Consider the following 19,859-nt stretch of genomic DNA (forward strand, 5'->3'; position numbering starts at 1 on the left):
TGAAAAGACAGATAACACGTTTTGAACTGAGTTAAAAGTATGCAAATGGAGTACATTTATTATTATCTGCATGGTTTGCACATTTCAAAGAACAGTGATTGGGCTTCCTTGTCACAGGATTAAATTGATGTTCCTTGTTTTCAGCAAGATGCACTACACATGCCTATCTCATATATTCATAAAAACAGAGATTCATATGTGAAACCCCTTAACTGACAATTCTGAGGAGAAGAAGAAAGATTTCAATGCCTTGATGAAGAACCCTGTGTCTCACAGTTTACAATGAGATTCACTTCCAAGTAGGTTTTAAAAGATTTAAATAATACAGGAGGTTTTCCTACAATATATTGGACTTTTGGCATCCAGTGGTACTGCTTAGTAATGGTAGCATTTGTTTAGCTTCCTGCTATTTTTCCCCTTACATGAATTACATGGTGACAAAGAAGGTGCTGTTGAAACATGTTATGTCACCAGTCAATGATGGCTAGAGTTTTGCGAGTTTGTGTGTTCTCATTAGCATGTCAGAGGGAGGATTTTTGACATGTCCTTGAGTAACTGATATGAGTAAAGTGTCCGTTTCGTGGAAACATTCATCAGTTTTGACTGGCTAAGATCAACAGGGCTATGCCTGTATTTTTGATGCAAGGAAAGCTATGTCAAAGTAATATCACTCTGAAGAATAGGCTATTTAATCTGTGTACAGCATGCTTAATTTCAAACTATTGGTTTAGAAACATAGGAAGCTGCCTTTTACCAAGTCAGACCATTGGTCCATCCAGTATTGTCTATCGAGACTGACAGTGGCTTCTCCAGGGTTACAGGCAGGAGTCTCTCCCAGCCCTATCTGGATATGCCAGGGAGGCAACTTGGAATCTTCAAGCATGCAGATGCTCTTCCCAGAGTGGCCCCATCACCTAAGGGGAATATCTTACAGTGCTCATATGTAGTTTCCCATTCAAGTGCAAACCATGGTAGATCCTGCTTAGCAAAGGGGACAATTCATGCTTGCTACCACAAGACCAGCTCTCCTTCAGTTGGAACCAATTTTCTTTATTTTCTGTTAAGTATTGTTAAAATACTCTCTGCTGTAGACAGTTAATGGTGTTTTTTTTAACCTATAATTATGCCAATTTAAATTTCCTCTCTGTTTAGAGTGAAGCACAAGACCACGTTTTGAAAACTTTCAATGGGCCCCTTCAAAAAGTACGATTTTATTTCTTGAGATCTCTCTTTTTAACCCCAAATGACGTTCTGAATACGCCCTTGAGATTAGAGACCAGTGCTCCCTGTAATTTTTTTCATCTCTTTGTGGAATGAGTTTTGTTCTGGGAGGCAGTATCAAGGCACTGTGTGCGTACATGCATTCAGAGTGGGGCCTTCCTAATTCAACCTGAGTGGGATCTAAAATTAACTGAGCAGACATCAGGAAGCTTGTGAGTGCACACACGTGTGTACGCCTTAGACGGAACAGTGTTGGAGACAGGGCTGATTAGAATTGAACCTAGAATTTGGATAGCTACTCTAATTGCATGGTTAAGGGTAAATTTAAGTCTGGTTGGTTTAATTTCCTTGATATTATCTGATAACTATTGTTCATATTGGTGGAGGAGCATCACATGTAAATTGCTTTCATATGGTCTTTCGCCTGGTTTTTTTTTTTATCTTTAGGATTTGAAAAGGCCAAGGATATTATTAAACAATGGGTCTGGTATTTGGCGTTCCAGAATTTTTGAAGTCAAACTTCAAGTATATACTGACCTCTTAGAGAGACCTTGGAATCTTTTCCAGCAGCATAACTATTTACACTCACTCTTTCTAAGCATCAGTAGGGCAGATATCTTAATATTTTAGTTTCCGAGTGGCTCTGTCCATGTGTCTCTGTTGATATTGAATCAATTGCTCATGTCATTTTGCAATGTGCATTTTATCTTGATATTTGGTCTAGGTCTATTCAGCCCTTATTGAAAAACATTACAGGTCACCTGGATGAATTTTATGTTATGTATCTTTTAGTTGATAAAGACTCTAACATCACATTTCAAGTAGCAAAATTTTGCTTTTGGTATCGCAGCTTTGATTGTATTGATCTCAAATTCTAGAAATAGTATATATGGTTTTTCAGTATCAGTATTCTAGTGTTGTGATTTTGTTATTGTACAATTGTCCTATGTTTATTGTTTTGATGAGGCTATTCTGGAATGGTTATCCCTTCACCACATTTATGAGAAAGGTGGTAACAGTTTTATGTGTATATAATTGTATTAGCATATGTTTAATCCATGCAATTATTATGGGCTAGTTTGGATGACACTTCATCTGCTGGTCCTAGCACATATGATAAGACCATGAGTGTGCATGTCCTTCTTCCCAGCATGCCTTTATCTAACCTCATGGGGGGTTGTCCAAACTCTCCCTCTTTCGGCACTACAAATACTAATATTGGTAGCAGAGGGTTGGTTCAGATGAAACACTTTCCCGCACAGTGAGAGAAAGGCACCCCAACATAGAGAATGGGGAAGGACACACACACTCATGTCCTTTTTGTGTGTGCTGTAGCTGCTGGACAAAATGGCATCTGAACCAGACCTATGTCATTTATATACCCATAATGGTGAGGGGGTTCGCGGTCCAGCCATGGTATGTAAACCAGCCCTTGGTCTGCTGTAGAGTTACATACAGTAATCAGGACAATGTTGTTATCAGTTAAATGTGGATAATGGTGATCTGGTTGATAAAGTATACTTTGACTTCCAAAAAGCTTTTGACAAAGTTCCCTACCAAAGGCTCTTGAGTGAACTTAGCAGGCATGGGATAAGGGGAGAGGTTCATGTGTGGATCGGTAACTGACTGAAGGACAGGACACACAGAGTAGTTATAAACGGACAGTATTCACAATGGAGGTAGGTAGGAAGTGGGGGTCCCCCAGAGATTGGTACTGGGACCAATGATCTAGAAGTTGGGGTAAGCAGTGAAGTGTCCAAATTTGCAGATGACACTAAACTATTGAGGGCAGTAAAATCCACAACAGATTGTGAAGTGTTGCAAAAAGATTTCTCCAAACTGAGGTAATGGGCGGCAAAATGGCAAATGCGGTTCAATGTAAGCACGTGTAAAGTGATGCACATTGGGGCAAAAAAACCCAACTTCTCATATATGCTGATGGGTTCTGAGCTGTCGGTGACTGACCAGGAGAGAGATCGTGGAATCGTGGTGGACAGCTCACTGAAAGTGTGGGCTCAGTGCATGGCAGCTGTTCCGTGAACGGCTAATTCCATGCTAGGAATCATTAGGAAAGAGAATGAAAATAAAAATGCTAATATTATAATGCCCTTATACAAATCTATGGTGCGGCCACATCTGGAGTACTGCGTACAGCTTTGGTCACCATATCTTAAGGGTGCAGATGATCAGGGGACTGGAGCACCTTCCTTATGAGCCTAGACTACAGCATATGGGGCCCTTTACCTTAGAAAAGAGGCAACTAAGGGGGAGACATGATCGAGGTGTATAAAGTTATGCATGGAGTAGAGAGGGTGGACAGAGAGAAACCTTTCTCCCTCTCTCACAAGAATAGAACCAGGGGTCACCTCATGAAACTGAAGGTCAGGAAATTTAGGACTGACAAAAGGAAGTACTTTTTCACACAGCACATAATTAGCCTATGGGCTTCTTTGCCATGGGATGTGGTGATGTCCACCAGCTTGGATGGCTTTAAAAGGGGCTTAGACAAATTCATGGAGGGCAGGTTTATCAATGGCTGCTAGTCTGGTGGCTGTGGGCCATATCCAGCCTCAGAGGCATGATGCCTCTCAATATCAGTTGCAGGGGAGCAAGAGCAGGAGAGAGGGCATACCCTCACCTCTCGCCTGTGGGTTCCCCAGAGACATCTGGAGGGCCACTGTGTAAAACAGGATGCTGGACTAGATGGTGCTTGGGCTTGATTCATCAGGGCTGTTCTTATGTTCCCTACTGCTTTCATAGTATCCCTAGCCTGTAAGTCTTTGAAGAGCTATCACATAGCTACATTCTCCCAGTATTTGTAATCTTTCTTCAGCTTCCTAGTTTTGGTCCATGGCATCTACTGGGTGGACAACAGTTGGTGCCATCAAATTAATTGCTCTGGTTCAGAGGGGGTTACAATAGGATAAAGTTGCTCTTTCCCCCCAGATGCCACGTTTGTTAAGAAAGAGAATTACTCGCCCTATTCCCTCCCCCCCTCCTCCTCCTCCTCCTCCTCCTCCTCTTCTGAATGTAGCCAATTATAATTTTACATAAAGCACAACTAGTTCTTCACCACAGGTTAGAAGTTGCTCTTGAATAGTAAATGTGTCATAGCTGAGTCAGCTGGACCCCCTTGTTGAGCTTGTCTTTGTTATTTTTAAAGACTAGTGAATACTAACATGTCTGGTTCTATAAAACATTAGTACAATTCTGGACCCTACAATTTACTTATGAAAGTTAACTAAAGATGTATTGTTGTCCGCCTCGTGTGTTAGGTCTGGTAAATAGATGGTTACCATGGCAACTGCCTAGAAAGGTGGTGGGTCATTGGTACCACATAAATTGCTTTAAACAAAACATGAACATAGCAAATTCCAATACTAGTTTTCAGGAGAGGATAAAAGAGAAGGAAAGGTTTCAGACAGGTTTCCTTTGGTAAACTTGCTTCTCACTTCACGGGGAGAAAAAACCCTCTTCTAAAAATGAGCTGTCTGCAGTGCTCTGCAATAAAAAAGGGCTCTGTTTTTCTCAAATAGCTGTTTGAATGTGAAAGAACAAGTTATTTGCCTGAAAATGATTGTATAGCCAAATGTAGATTATTTTTAGATTCCTACTAATGGTGAAGTGGGGAAGCAATCTGCCTAGAGCAGGAGGCTGTTGGTTCGAATCCTCGCTGGTGTGTTTCCCAGAATATGGGTGGGAAATTCCTATATTCCCCATCCATATATTTCCAACAGCGATATAGGAAGATGCTTAAAAGGCATCATCTCATATTGCACATGGCTCTGTGGTCGCCAGGAGTCGACACCGACTTGACAGCACAACCTTTTCTTTCCTGCATTGTAGAAGCCCAGTTACATAATTTGCACCTCCACATAAACCTGAGGCTTGCTTTTATAGTGAACTTATGTGAACTCTGTTCTCCAGCCATCTCCTGTATGGTCATTGTTACTGGTCGACACTCCACTTTGCATGTCCTGGGCATTACTGATTAGTTATTTTGGAAGAAAGTGCTCTAGGGCTGCAGTTCTAAACCTACTAGGGAAAGAGTTCCATTGGACTTAGTGGGGTTTACTTCTGAGTTGTACTGCAAATCTCATGATTGTGTCAGAATGGTGTTTTCACTGTAGTTGTTATGAGTAGAGAGCACTGCCTCATTGTTTCCTTTCTCGCTTTGGTTTTATACTTGTCCATCCATACAAGCATCCTAAGGAAACTGTAGGTGCAGTTGCAGTAATTGTGCATGAATTGAACTGCGCACACATTGAAGACCAAGAAATGTGAATGCAACTTTTCTGTAGCCAGCAGTGGAAAATCTTGATTATTTGATGGACCACAGTTTGTCTTCTTCTTCTTCTTTTTTTTAAGTTCCATACTTTCATCTATTCAGTTTCCTTTCTTGATCCTCTTCATTTCACTATGTAATTTCCATTTTTGCATGAGACATACATGCTCACAAATTGATGAATTTATGCTGTAAAACAAATTAAGAGGCACATTTTTCTCAGTGAGCTGAGACAGTCTCACCCAATCACCTATCCAGTTTTACTGCTAAGATGTTCAATATATTAATGCCACATTTTAAAATAACAAAAAGGTAGATAATAGGCTATTATACAAGCGGCAATTGACATATGCTAGCTTTCTGCTGCTTTGCAAGAGAGGGTGGATTGTGTGAGCAGCAGTCTTATTGGTTAGCTCCTGCAGCCTGCCTCTTTTCTTGTTCTTGTTCTTTAGTCCTTGCCTACCTCTGGATTTTTCTGCTTTCATTAGGGAGCTTGTCTTCTGTCCTATGTTAGAGAAGCCTGGCTGTATTAGCATCAGTACACAATCAGTACCCAGCTATCTGGGATTCTGAATATTCATTGTCGCTGAAGCTATCATTTTTCTGGGTTGTTATGGAACTGTAGAAGAGAATAATAATCATCATCATATAAATAAAAATTAATAAACAACTATTTGCTAGCCACCCCATACATAACAAATTGTTCTCTGGGCGGCTCACAACACTGCATTAAAACATCCAATAAAAACACACAGAACGCATCAAATCAACATATAAAAAAATACAAAATACAGTATAAAACAATTATTTGAAAAAAGATATGACAGTTTTGAGTTGGTTGTTTGATAGCAGGGAAGAAATGTTGATATATTTATATCGTATCATTTTCTTTTGCATTTAATAGTTCCCTTTTCTTCCTGATCCTCCAATTTTTTAAAAAAATTGTAGTTTATATAACATAAAGGAAAGGAAAGATTGTGCTGTCGAGTCAGTGTCGACTCCTGGCATCCACAAAGCCATGTGGTTTTCTTGGTAGAATACAGGAGTGGTTTCCCATTGCCTTCCTCCTGTGCAGTATGAGATGATGCCTTTGCTGTTGTCACTGAAGTGAGCATCTGCCTCCAGCACCTTCCTATATCTCTGCTGCCTGATATATAGGTGTATACAAATATAGGTGTATATTACAAATATAGGTGTACTACAAATATATATTTACTAAGCACAGTCTGGGGAGCACACCAGCGGGGATCCGAACTTACAACCTCTTGCTCCCCAGGCAAGCTGCTTCTCTGCTGTGCCACCACATCTGATTTATATAATATATGATGTAATATACAGCTCACACTCAAATTGCATACAAACTTGTTAAAGTGATTGACTTGCAAGGGTATATATTCAAAATTAATTAGCAGTTATCTTAGCATGTTCTGTAACTAACATATTCCATAATTGTTTTAATGTAACCTTTAATGGGTTTAAATATAACCTTTATGCATCTCATCTAAATAAATAAGTTCAGATAAACACAACTATCTAAAAAAATAAATTTATATGGATTTAAGCAGATGCGACAGAAGTTCCACTTGGGCCTTATATCCAGTTAGCATAACAACTCCATTACATGTTAATAAACAAGTAAATAACTGTATTAATCAAAATATTGAATTACAAAAAGCACTGGAATTTGTGTTCAAATATAAACTTATTTATATATTTATGTTACCTTATTATGTAAAATGAGTTATAATTCATGCTGTACACATATATATGATCAGAGGCTGTTACCTCTGAGAGGCTGTTACCTTATAATGAAAAAAGGCATTCTGTGAATGCACAAAGGACGTGTTTATGGTGCTAAGGGCTGTGGCATGGGAAACCTGTTGTGATCTTGACCTGAATCAGGCCACCTGAGACAGCTGTTGCCCTGGAAAGGAAGCTCCTATTGACACCACTGGGAGCTTTCTTCCCTGGGAGTTTTTCACAGGGGGCAAGCCCTTCATCTCACATCTCCTCTGGAATGGAGGGGGTGCAGTCACATATTGGCCAGATTTACCCCAAAGTCCCTGCGAGTTATCAGGGAGCAGTTCACACACAATTCAGGTTTTTCACTGCGCATTAGAGTGTAGCCTGAATTATATCTGGGGTTTTTAAAAAATCCACTATTTGTGTTGAGTTTTTTGGGACAACTTTGAGTTAGCAGTAAAGCCCCCCTTGTAAACTCGTGGTAAAGCATGCTGTGTGTAAAAGTCCCAGAGGAAATTGTAGCTGTAGCAGTGTGGGTGATCTGGATTGGAAACATGATCGAGGCAAAGGGTTTATGCCCCCTTCTCCCACATCATGGTCCCAATGGATCACCCCTGCAGTATGGAACCCAAATCTCAAGCTTCTCCTAATGTACGATTTAACCCTGACTGTAGACATTCTCATATAAGAGTGGAGTTGCCATGCCCACCAGAATTCCAGGTTTCACCCGGATTTCAAGCATCTCACCCAGATTTCTCAGCCCACCCAGATTTGCCCAGATTTCAGCTTTCTTTCTTCTTTTTTTTAAAGCTAAACCCTAACCCGTGTAAAAGCGGAGTTATGGAGAAAATCATGCAGTCACTATTCTGCTCAACTGCTGGACTTGGATTAAGAGAGGAAGAGCACAAGATGCTAGCTGGGAGGGTTTCACTTTTACAAGTACAGTAATCCCCTGAGGAAAGTAATCCCTTTGTTTGTTATCAGCAGGGGATTTCTTTCTGGCAGCTGAGAGGATAGCATGCTTTTCATGTGAATCACCACCTGCCTACCAGGCTGTATATTGTAATGTTTAAGGGCTTCCTTGGCTTTCCTTTCAGTGCATGCCTACTTAGAAGTAAGCACCATTGGTTTCAATCAGATCTTCTCTCAAATAAGTGTGTACAGAGACCCTGGTGGCGCAGTGGTAAAACTGCCGCCCTGTAACCAGAAGGTTACAAGTTCGATCCTGACCAGGGGCTCAAGGTTGACTCAGCCTTCCATCCTTCTGAGGTCGGTAAAATGAGTACCCAGAATGTTGGGGGGCAATATGCTAAATCATTGTAAACTGCTTAGAGAGCTTCCAGCTATAGAGCGGTATATAAATGTAAGTGCTATTGCTATTGCTACAGAATTGTAGCTGTAATTAAACAGCTGAGCGTTTTTGTTTGTTCTACAGCTGCTGTTAATATGTCAAGGAAAATCGTCAGGCAAAGATATCTCCCCCAGCTATTGTTGGTAGATATCCAGAGCAAATACAAATCAACTGGAAAGTGCAGCTGCTAATTTGCATATGCAAATCATCTTCAAGCCAATTTACATAATATGCAAATTAGGCATCTGGATTTGGAAAGCCACATTATGGCAGCCCTAGATAAGAGGCTCCTGGATCTTGGGCTCAAGATCTTCCCTAGGTGTGTCACCGTTTTACAACAAAGACTTTGATTTCTAAAATCCTTTGCTGCCACTTGTTTTTGTGTGCTAAGTGCTTGCATTTTCTGTCTGAGTCTGTGGAGTGTATGACAGCTTCAAGATGCACTGATGTTGGTTTTAGTTGGCTCTTTGTTTGGGGAACAGTGTGAGAAAAGCTGTATATTTCTGTCTTCAAACAATGCTGCATGCTGTCCTAGTGGGAGGGTTTCATTTTTGAAAATCATGGCACTTTCTGTTCCATATGTATAATAATAGTAATAGTAATAGTAACAATATTTGGTTGGTTAAGGCTGCAATTCTGGAAGTAAGCTTCATTGAATATAGTGGGACTTTTTTCTGAGTAAATATTTATAGCATTGCACTATCACACTTTATCACTTTTGAATCTTTAGTGTAGGGAGAAGTTTTCCTTTCACCTTTTTCTGGCCTTTATAGAATACAACAATAAACTATCAGCCCAAAGGGCATAAAGTTGTAATGTGAATTTCAGCATCTTCTCCATATCAAAAATTCATATGTTCCACCTCACAACTTAACTTGTAACCATTACATTAAACCAGAGGCATAACTAGGGAAAACGGTGCCCGGGGCAAGCACTGAAATGGCGCCCCCCCATACTACATTATACTTAGGTTTTTCCTCACAAGCGCCCGCCACCGCCAAGCCAGGCCACTGACTGGCCACCAGGCGCCAGCAAAGCAATGGGGGGGGGCGCAGGCGGCGCGGAAGGGACCGCTCATGGGGAAGGGGGTACCGACGCGCTCCCTTGACTGCTGCAGCGCTGCTGCACTGAGCAGGAAACATTTGTATTAACAAAAAATTAATTATTTTTTTTAAAAAGGTCATGGCGGCGCCCCCCACGTGGCCAGAAAAGATGGCGCCCGGGGCACGTGCCCCCCCTGCCCCCCCTATAGTTACGCCTCTGCACTAAACTAACTTACATGTACTTTCCGGCCAGGGGCAGAGCCACCATAGGGCAAATGGGTTCAAAGAACCTGGGCCACCACCAACCAGGGGCCGCGAGCGTGGCCCCAGACACGCCCCCCACGTCTAATGTCAGATGCGGGGGGCATTATTTCGGTCCCAAACAGGGCCCCGGTTGGAACCAAAAAATCGGCCCTCGCTGCATTGGCAGCGCGGCCAGAGTGACTGCCTTAAAGGCAGGGAGAGCCTCTCTTGGTCTCGCTGCCAATGCAGCGGGGCCGATTGATCTTCCTCCCAAATGGGGCTGCGCAGGCCAATTTGGGAGGAAGATCGGCCCATGCTGCATCGGCAGTGCAGCCGGAACAGCTCTCCCTGCCTTTAAGGCAGGGAGAGTTGCTCCGGCTCATGCTGCCCAATGCAGCGCTGGCTGATCTCCCTTCCAGATGGAGCCGTGTAGCTCCTTTTGGGGGAGAGACCACACCCCCACATCTGACATCAGACAAGGCCAGGGGATGCGGCTAGGGGGCCACGGTGGTGGCCGCACACGGGCCACCACCAGCCTCCCTACGCTTCTGTTTCCAGCCAGGTCCAATGCTGGCAAGGTTTATTTACACAATCCACAAAGACAAGTTCATCTTGCAAAATGCAGAGAGGCCCTTGTGGCTAAATAAGGACAGAACTTGACATTACAAATGCATCAAAATTTTGTGGTGTTTCCTCAGCCCCTAAATGGAGTGCTCCTCTTTAGGATTCTAGACAGCCTGAAACAGGAGCTGTTACATTAGGGTAAGGCAAGAGATCTATCTCTCTTCTTTGGAATAATGTGGACCCACCAATTCCAAAATTCATCAGCCAGCCAGTGCTCACACATATCTTGCTGTAGACGTGCAAGTTGATTTCAACCAAAAGAACAGTAATGAGAACGGTAAAGTTGTCACCATGGTTCAGTCATAGCTGGAAGTCTTGTTGGACACTCTGTCTCCCTCCCTGTTTTATTGCTACTTGGTGTGCAGGTTTTAATATACAGTACTTTTCTTGAGGCCTGGTTTAATATGCATTTTATATAATTTGTTGACAGCGATTTTTTTTCATTGGAGGAAGAATCCAAAAGTAAAAATGAATTTAATGTAGTGAGTAAATTATACGAGTAATCAGTCTTTGTACATGAGTGATAAATTACCACACAAGGCAGGTTGGCTCACATGTGAGTAATGGTGGATTGTCAAGTTACAATTAAACATAATAAGAAAAAAGAAGCTTTATGCACTGAGATAGTTGGTGGGTTTGATAAGATGTGAAAACTTGCTTTTTAAAACAAACAAGCAAGCAAGCTGAAAGCAAATTGAGCTTTCCCTCCCCCAGTACTTTAGCATGCTTAACTTGGAAGATCTTCACTGCAGCTCTGAATTTCAGAATAAGGCCTGGCCCCAGTCATCCTGACCCCTGAAGTGCACACGGTTCCTCACCACCACCACCACCACCACTGTGTGGCTCCTTGCTGTACCAAATGTCACTCCCATATCTGCTGTACACACACCAGTGCCGCCGCCACCTCTGCTTCCCCCCCCCCTTTCTTTCTTACCTGATGGCATGCCACCAGCACCACCAGACCACTTTCTCCCGCTCCCAGTGCTATTTTAAAAATGACAGGCACTTCCAGGTCAAATGTGATAGTAAACCACTCAGTTATAAAAGTCTTTGTTCTGATATTTTGTTCTGAGCCTCCTCTAAAATACAGATTGCAACATCTAAGGTGGTTTTCAAAGTAATCAAGTTTTTCTTTCGGATATTGGTGTGCTGTTTGAAGGTTTTAGAATATTTTTATGTGGCTGTTTCAAAATCCAAATTATACCCTGTATTGTTTCTAAGTCTGCAACATGCACATTTAAACCTTCTGTTATGCTCCTGCTTCCCACTTAGCTCAACAATGAGAAGATCCAGAAATGTAGTGCTTCTCACATTCTGGTTTCCTTGGCGGAGAGATCACTGGAGGCTTTTGATGTATTTATTTATATTTCTAGCCTTTTCTTCCTCCAAGGAGTCCAGAGCAGTGTACATGTTTATGTTTATCCTCACAGGGTTGTTGTAGGTTAGGCTGAGAGATATGTGACTGGCCCAGAGTCACACAGTAAGTTTCATGGCTGAATGGGGATTTGAACTCAGGTCTCCCCAGTCCTAGTCTCACACACTAACCACCACACCACAGGCCTTTATTTACAATATGCAAGAATGTCCAAACCATCTTAAGTAAATGTGGGTTCTCAGAACAATTTATTCATACTTTAAGCCATGATGTGGCTAAAAAGATTTTCAAACAGAGAGTGTTAGATATAGAGAAGCAAAGAGACCTTAGTTTGATCACTCCTAGGAATATTTGTGGCAGATTTTTAAATTACCTGCCGCCTGCCGCTTATTTAACCCAACTGTCTACTTTAAGGTTGAGAAAAGTTTTCCCCCAGGCATGATTTAATGTTCTTCCCTTGGCTGTATTAGAGGGAAGATATAAAAGAGTCCCTCTAAGGAATCGCCTCTGCCCTTGTGGTGTAGGCACAGTTGAGTCAATAGCTCGTGTTTTGTTTCACTGTTCCTTTTATAAATCAATTCGTTCCATTTGGATTGAGCCTTATATGAAAAAATGTTCTGGGCTTTCTGATGATTATCATGTTGCTTTTTTTCTAGTGGATTGCCAAGAGGAGACTACTTACAGAATTACATGTTTTTGTGCCGTGGCATGCAAAATAAGATGCTTGCAAATTGGGGTTTAAATTGATTTTATTTGGTTTAAGAAATTGTAATTGTGTACTTACTGTTCAGGTCATTGACCATAAATAAAATAACTAACTAACAATTTGAGCAGTAGATGGAGTTGAAATCAAGTGGATATGTACCATCTTATGTTGATGACTTCCCCACTCAGAATACATCAGAGCCACTAACATCATATTAAGAAACATCCTCTGGCCTTGTGGACTGCTTCCCAGGGATCTTCCTAAGAAAGAGTGTACCCGCTGGCCTTAAAAATAATGGCTAGTGGAATAATGAAATGGCTAGTGGAATCATGGAGCGTCAGTGTCAGGAACCTGCTGGGACTGCTGTGCAACTTGAAAGGCGGCTCTGATCAGGCGCGTAACAACCATCGGGCAAGGGGAGACAGTTGTCTGGGGGCCCCACTGCCTGGAGGGGCCCCCCAGAGGCACCTCACGTGACTCCCAATTGCCCCCTGCCCAGCCCCAAGGCCCCTCAGCCACTTGCCCTGTTCGCTGTCTCTCCACCTTGTTCTCCTGGCCGGCAATCGAGGCAACAGACAAGCTGCAAAGAGCTCCTTTTCTCCCGCCTCTCAGCTGATCGGCGGGTGGGCGGGGCTTCCACGGAGGCCTCAGTGTAGGCCTCTGTGAAGCCTGAACTCCAGTAGGGCCCAAGCCAGCCAGGAAGGAGGAGGCAGCCAGAGTGGCCACCACTGTTCTCTGCAGCAGAAGACCCCTTGCTGCCCAGCCGAATCCAGCATTTGCCAGGTAGAGTGTGAACTCCTTTTTGTAGTTACCTCCCCCCCCGGATATATAGGCATCTGCTTGCCATAGGGCTTTGATATGGGGGGGAGGGACTGAGAAGTCTCTGAATATTTATTTTTAAACAGCTTGGAAAATTTGCTGGCTTTAAAAAAACTATCTAAAAAGTCCTATAAGTGGCTTGTTTCATGGCAGAAAATTACAAAAACTTCTGGAAGAAACAGTATTATATTTATTTTATTGATTCATTTATAAATGCACTTATGTTCAAGTTGTTTTGCAACCCAGAAGGTCTGAGTGAGAACTGTGAAGCATGTCTTGTGCTTTTATTTTATTTTATTTTTCTTGGGTGTGAACTGCTCCCCAATAACTTGCAGGGACTTCAGGGTAAATCTGGCCAACATGTGAATGCAGCACCTCTATTCCAGAGGAGATGTGTGTTAAAGGGCTTTAAAAGCCTCCTGTGAAAAACCTCCTGGAATCGAACTTGACTGAATTTGTTCAGAATTCTGAGAAAACAAACATAGGCTCACCCTGCACGGTTGAAAGTCTCCTTTGCTAATCTGCAGTGAGGGGGCCATTTTAATAATTAGTGTTGCTAGTGTGTTCTAGGCATTAAAATAGTAAATAGTACTCAATGTATATCACTATATACTGTGAAGTGTGCGTGTGTGTATTCAGTGAAATGTATTTCCAGGCAGCATACTTATTTTAGAATATCAGACTTAAATCCTTGGAGGCCTGGGGTGTGCGGAGGCCCTGGACTTTGAGTGGGGGGGGGCATTTTAAAATCTCGTCTCTGGGCCCACTCCAACCTTGCTAGGCCCCTTGCTCTGATGTTGTGGTGCAAAGGGGCAACTGAGTGACTTCGAACTGCACTACAGTGACTGAAATAGTGGGAGCTGTTTTAAGACATCCCAAAGATGTGGTGCTACATCGTTGGGGCTGCCCTGCCATGCTACATCATCACTGCATAGCAGCTATGGCAGGTCTGTGTTGCCAGCAGTCCACTGCATGTAATGTTGACCACTTCCTCTCTGGCTTCTTTAATGAGACAGATTGACATTTATTAGAGAATGTTTAGCATATGATGTACAAAAGCAATGCAGCAGTGAATAGAATTTCCTGATAAAACACGGCCGCGTACAAAAGAATAAGTGGTTGCAATAGCAGAGAGAATAGAGCAGTATGTGAGTTCCTACCGGTTTGGGTAGAGTCTGGTTAAATGAGTTCAGTGAGAGGAATGTTCAAAAGGTCCAAGGATGGGTCAGATCCCGGGCTCAACTTGCATGCGGCCAGCAGGGCCGTGCCAGTCTTCTTCTGCCAATTGCAGCCTCTGGGCGTGGGTCTTCGACAACAGAGGGTCTTCTCCAAGTCCAAGGGGTTCTCCAGGGGTGTTGTCAGCAGGAGGTTCTGGCATGGTCAGCCACTGTTCTGGCATGGTTCTTTTAGCATGCAAATTCGCTACAGACCGTGTTTGCGAAGCGGGAGGTTGCGTACGTACATACAGGTCAAAACAGGTATAAGAAAAGTGTCCATCTGAATTTGCCATGAGCTGCAAAGCATCACCAATGTATGCAAGTCCTCCTTCGGGTCCACATGTTTGAATCTGGACAGAGTCCAGAATAGAGTCCAAGTGGAGGAACCTGGTCTCCTCTTGTGGGCAGGAGGCAGCACATCATCTGGAGTGTCCTCTTGGGGTTTCCAGGCAATCTGGCATTCTCCTGCAGAGGAAAACCTCACTGGACTTGTCTGCAGTTCTGGTGGTGCTTCTCCCTACCAGGGTAGGGTGGGGCATATGGTTCCTTGCCCCCTGTGGGCGTAGTAGGGCAAGCTGTAGGTGGCTCCCCTCCTCTGGGTTTAGGAGTGTGAGCTGTTCCTTTGTGCGCTCAGTGGCCCCTCCCCTCTGGGGTTAGGGGAGAGGGCTGGTTTGGCTCCCTGCCTTGGGTGTTAGGTTGCTGAGCTGGCTCCTGGTACTGACAGTGTCCCGAGATGTGTTCAACACTTGATATTAGCCAAAAGGCTGATAAGCGATAACAAGACAGTAATTTTGCTGTCTCTTACATCAGAAATGAGCCCCACCCTCCTCATGGGAATCAAATAGATCCCCTATCTCCAATCTAGCTACAAAGCCTTCCTTATTTGGGCTAGCTTTTGTTTGTGGTTTGTTTGTTTTTTAACCATGTGCTTTTTTTAAAAAATGTCCCATGTATTTTTATCCAGCAAGGAAGACAGATTGCTCTATAATGTGTAAAACCAGCCAATCTTATCCCCCCCCCTTTCATTTGGGAGTTTCCTTAAAAGGGCAAAAACATACTGACTGAGCTAGTTAATGGAACAGTTAAGATGAAGAGGGGGTTAATCTTTCAGTATTGATTTTTGTTTTTCTTTACTCCACCAGGAAGTTTTCAGTGCAGGGAGTGGGGTTTATAACAAAGTAACACCAGTCTTTGTTTATCACTGGAGCCATTATACTACCCAAAATGCCTTCTGGTGTATTTTTCTGTACACTCCTGTACTATATGCAAAACAACAGAGTCTTGTGGCACTTCAGAGACTAATAATCCATAATAAACATTTATATTTTTATACTGCATATAAATTAGTTTTATCTTAATTAAGCTGTTCTCACAACCAGGGGAAATTTGGCTAAGGGAGCCTAGCCTGTAGGGATGTGCGAACCGGTTTGAATTTGAACCAGTTCGAATTCGAACCAGGGTGGTTCGGAGGTTCAAATTCGAACCAAACCAGCCATCAGGTTTGAGCTGCAGGTTCAAATTCAAACCGAACGAGGGGTGGTTCGATTTGAACCGGTTCGGACACCCAAAAATTGGTAGGATAGTAGCTGGCACCCAGGGGTACCTGTCACCCAAACCCCAAAGCAATTGGACACTCGTACAATATTTTATGAATTTTTGAAAATTATTTTTATTTTTTTCTCATATGGTATAATGGGACTCGAACCAGGCCATTATACCTTATTGTGGAGTACCCATGGGTGCCAACAACCACCCGAACCCCAAAGCAATAGGACAGTCCTACGATATTTAATGAATATTTGAAATATTTTTAATTATTTTTCTCATAGAGTATAATGGGACCCGAACCAGTCCATATCCCCTATTGTGGAGCACCTAGGGGCACAAAAGCGGGGTGGGTGGTAGACAGACTGGGGTGCCTACCATCCACAAAACCCCAAGGCAATTGGACACTCCTCTGATTATCGGTGAATTGTTAAAGTATTTTTGAATTCCTCATAGAGAATAATTAGGATTGCAGCAAATGTATAGCTTCACGTCGGGGGGAAAGGGGTGTCGTAGAGTGGAGTGTGGTGGGTGGTAGTTCCTAGGGTGGGCAAGGAAGCTATCAGAATTATTTGAAAGGAATTGGGCAAAGGGCTGATTTTTAAGTGGTTTTTGAAGTTTACGCGTCTTTAAGGTTTTTCTCCATAAAGAAGCATGGAGGTGTCAGCAAATGTATCGCTTCATGTCAGGGGGTAAGGGGTGGCCTAGAGCAGTGTGGGATTGGTGGTAGTGGCAGGTAGGGGCAAGGAAGCTACCTGAATTTTTTCAAAGGATTTGGGCAGAGGGCTGATTTTTGGTGAATTGTTGAAGTTTACGCGTCTTTAAGGTTTTTCCTTAAAGTTATAATGGAGCTTTCAGCAGCCCCATAAGTGCACATGGGGGGTGCTCGGGTGGCCCATAACTTCTGAGGTGTGAATTCTCATTCTATCATAGCAAATGAGATTTTTTTCAATTAAACAACTCTCATGACCCCACTTTCACTTTTTCACACTTTCCTTTACTATGAATAATATGAGGAAGTAATCAATTTAGCACACTTCACCTTATGAAGACAAACCTCATACAAATAAATTCACCATAATTCACCCCTCTGCCCAATCACTCTTAAATTGGGGATGGGTGGTAGCCTCCAGCCATCAGGCACTATCTACCAGCCCACCCCACTCCTTTGGGGCAGATCCACTTTCTGCCCCCAATCTGCCCCAAAGACACCCAAACTTCAAAAATTCTCAAAAAATCAGCCCTCTGCCCAATCCCCCTGAAATTGGTGTGGTAGCCTCCACCCATGAGGCACTACCACCCCACCCCACTATTTTGGGGCAGATCCACTTTCTGCCCCCAAACTGCCCCAAAGTCACCAAAGCTTCAAAAATTCTCAAAAAATCACCCCTTTGTCCAAACCCCCTGAAATTGGGGTGGTAGCCTGCACCCATGAGGCACTACCACCCCACCCCACTATTCTGCCCCAGCCCCCACTTTCTGCCCCAATATGCCCCAATCTGCCCCAAAGACATGAAATTTTCAGAAATTTACCAAAAATCAGCCCTTTGCCCAATCCCCCTGAAATTGGGGTGGTAGCCTGCACCCATTAGGCACTACCACCCCACCCCACTCCTTTTGCCCAAATCCCATGCTATGCCCCCGAACTGCCCCAAAGTCACTAAAACTTTAAAAAATCGCCAAAAATCAACCATGAACCGAATCACCCGAATTTTTGTGCCCGAAATTCGGGTGATTCGGCTCGTGCCCGAAAAAATTCGGGGGGCATCGGGGGTGATTCGGTTCGGCCCCGAATCACCCGAAATTGTTCGTTTCGGGCACAGATCGTTCTGTGCCCGAAATTTTTTGCACATCCCTACCTCTCTTCCTCCAAGGAGTCCAGAGCGGTGTACTTCATACTTAAGTTTCTCCTCACAACAACCTTGTGAAGTAGGTTAGACTGAGAGAGACGTGACTGGCCCAAAGTCACCCAGCAGGTATCATGGCTGAATGGGGATTTGAACTCAGGTCTCCCCGGTCCTAGTCCAGCACTCTAACCACTACACGACACTGGCTGCTATCCTGGCTTTACTTGGAAATGTATCATTAGTTTAAAAAATTGTATTCTACCCTTCCTTCCCCAAGGGAGATCCAGTGCAGCTTACAAGAGCCAGATTTTAAAACACAATGAATAGCAGTTAAACAATATAAACATTAATACTAATTATTAATTAAATATTTTAATTCTGTTGACTGAAAAAGACCTGGCTGACTGCAGCAACAGCTGCTCTGGACAGCTGAAGCCTTCTGTACATGCAGGGACTGTTTCATGGGCCTCCTCCTATGTGGAACATAGGAACATAACCCTTGCTAACTTGGCAAAGAGGCACCTTTTAACGTGTTTATTCTCTTTATTTAACAGGGTGAGAGTAACTGGCCCTATCTACCTCCAGCACAGTATCTTCAGTGACTGTTGCTGGTGTCTATCTTATGTTTCTTTTTAGATTGTGAGCCCTTTGGGGACAGGGATCCATCTTATTTGTTTGTCATTGCTCTGTTTAAACCCCTCTGAGCCATTTATGGAAGTGTGGTATAGAAATCGAATGAATGAATGAATGAATGAATAGGAAGCTGCCATATACTGAGTCATATCATAGGTCCATCTAGCTCAGTATTGTCTACCCAGACTGGCAGCGGCTTCTCCAAGTTTGCAGGCAGGAATATCTCTCTCAGCCTTATCTTGGAGATGCCAGGGAGGGAACTTGGAACCTTCTGATCTTCCCAGAGTGGCTCCATCCCCTAAGGGGAATTTCTGTGAGCCAGCCCATAGTTTGTTTGTACAGTTGTTGTATTCTGAACAGGTAGAAGTGAAAGTGTCTCCACAGGCAAGGATAGTTCCAGCCTGTGTCCACTTCCTGGGTTTGCAATATTCCCACATACAAAGGCAGGAATTAGGGTTTGGGAACCTACCTGGCTAGGGAAACCCACCGGCATTGCTGTGTCCTGAGATTCTTCTGAAGGGAGTACATGCTCCCTTTGAAGGCCTCCCCTGGTTGTAGACTTTGCTCTCTTGCTCTTGCAGCTGTTCTCTTCATCCTATAGCTTGCTGAAGCTAAAAACCTTTGGGTTGCTTCTCAGGACCAAAAGGGCTCAGGGCAGGAAGAGCATCCAGTCGGGCTCCAGGCCCTGTGCACCCTCCTGAGAAATGGCCACATGTCAACAAAAATCGGGGAGGGGGAAGTGATCGTGGGGTAGCTCCATCTGGGTAGGGTGGCACAGGGTGTGCCTGTCATCCGGCCTCAATGCAGTGCTGGGTACATTATGTGGATTGGCCATCATCATCCTATCCAGATTGGGGCTAGCAGATGATCCTGTCCCCCTCCTCCTACCTCAATGTTTGCCAACACACGGCTGTTTCTTGAGTGCACACTGGACTTGGAGCCTGGCTGGATGCTCCACCTACCCTGATGTTTGTCCTGAGAACCAGTCCTTTGCCTCTTGCCTCCCTTACTTACCCTTGGGTCCAGGCTGCCTATTGTTTACTGAGAACTAGTGTGGTATAACCACCTAATGGCACAGCGGGGAAGCAACTTGCCTAGAGAACCAGAGGCTGTTGGTTCGAATCTCCACTGGTGTGTTTCCCAGAATATGAGAAACTCCTGCATCTGGCAGCAGCAATATAGGAAGGTGCTGAAAGGCATCATCTCA

General features: G+C 43.6%; 1 protein-coding gene across 13 annotated transcripts in view; it reads left to right on the top strand.

The window, feature by feature from the left end:
• The window catches only part of FGGY (FGGY carbohydrate kinase domain containing), a 294,022-nt gene that overhangs the window by 129,520 nt on the left and 144,643 nt on the right, over positions 1-19,859 (top strand). The window contains exons 1-2 of one of the 13 annotated variants that reach the window (XM_053249283.1): positions 239-299; positions 1,153-1,203. The exons of 11 other annotated variants lie outside the window; for them this stretch is intronic. The gene's annotated coding sequence lies outside the window, so the exon portion shown is untranslated. Of the gene's footprint in view, positions 1-238; positions 300-1,152; positions 1,204-13,295; positions 13,375-19,859 lie in introns of those variants that run through there. One more of the 13 variants, XM_053249285.1, reaches the window with a different exon arrangement.

The sequence above is a fragment of the Hemicordylus capensis genome, chromosome 4, assembly GCF_027244095.1.
Source record: "Hemicordylus capensis ecotype Gifberg chromosome 4, rHemCap1.1.pri, whole genome shotgun sequence".
In the NCBI taxonomy this organism is placed as follows: Eukaryota; Metazoa; Chordata; class Lepidosauria; order Squamata; family Cordylidae; genus Hemicordylus; species Hemicordylus capensis.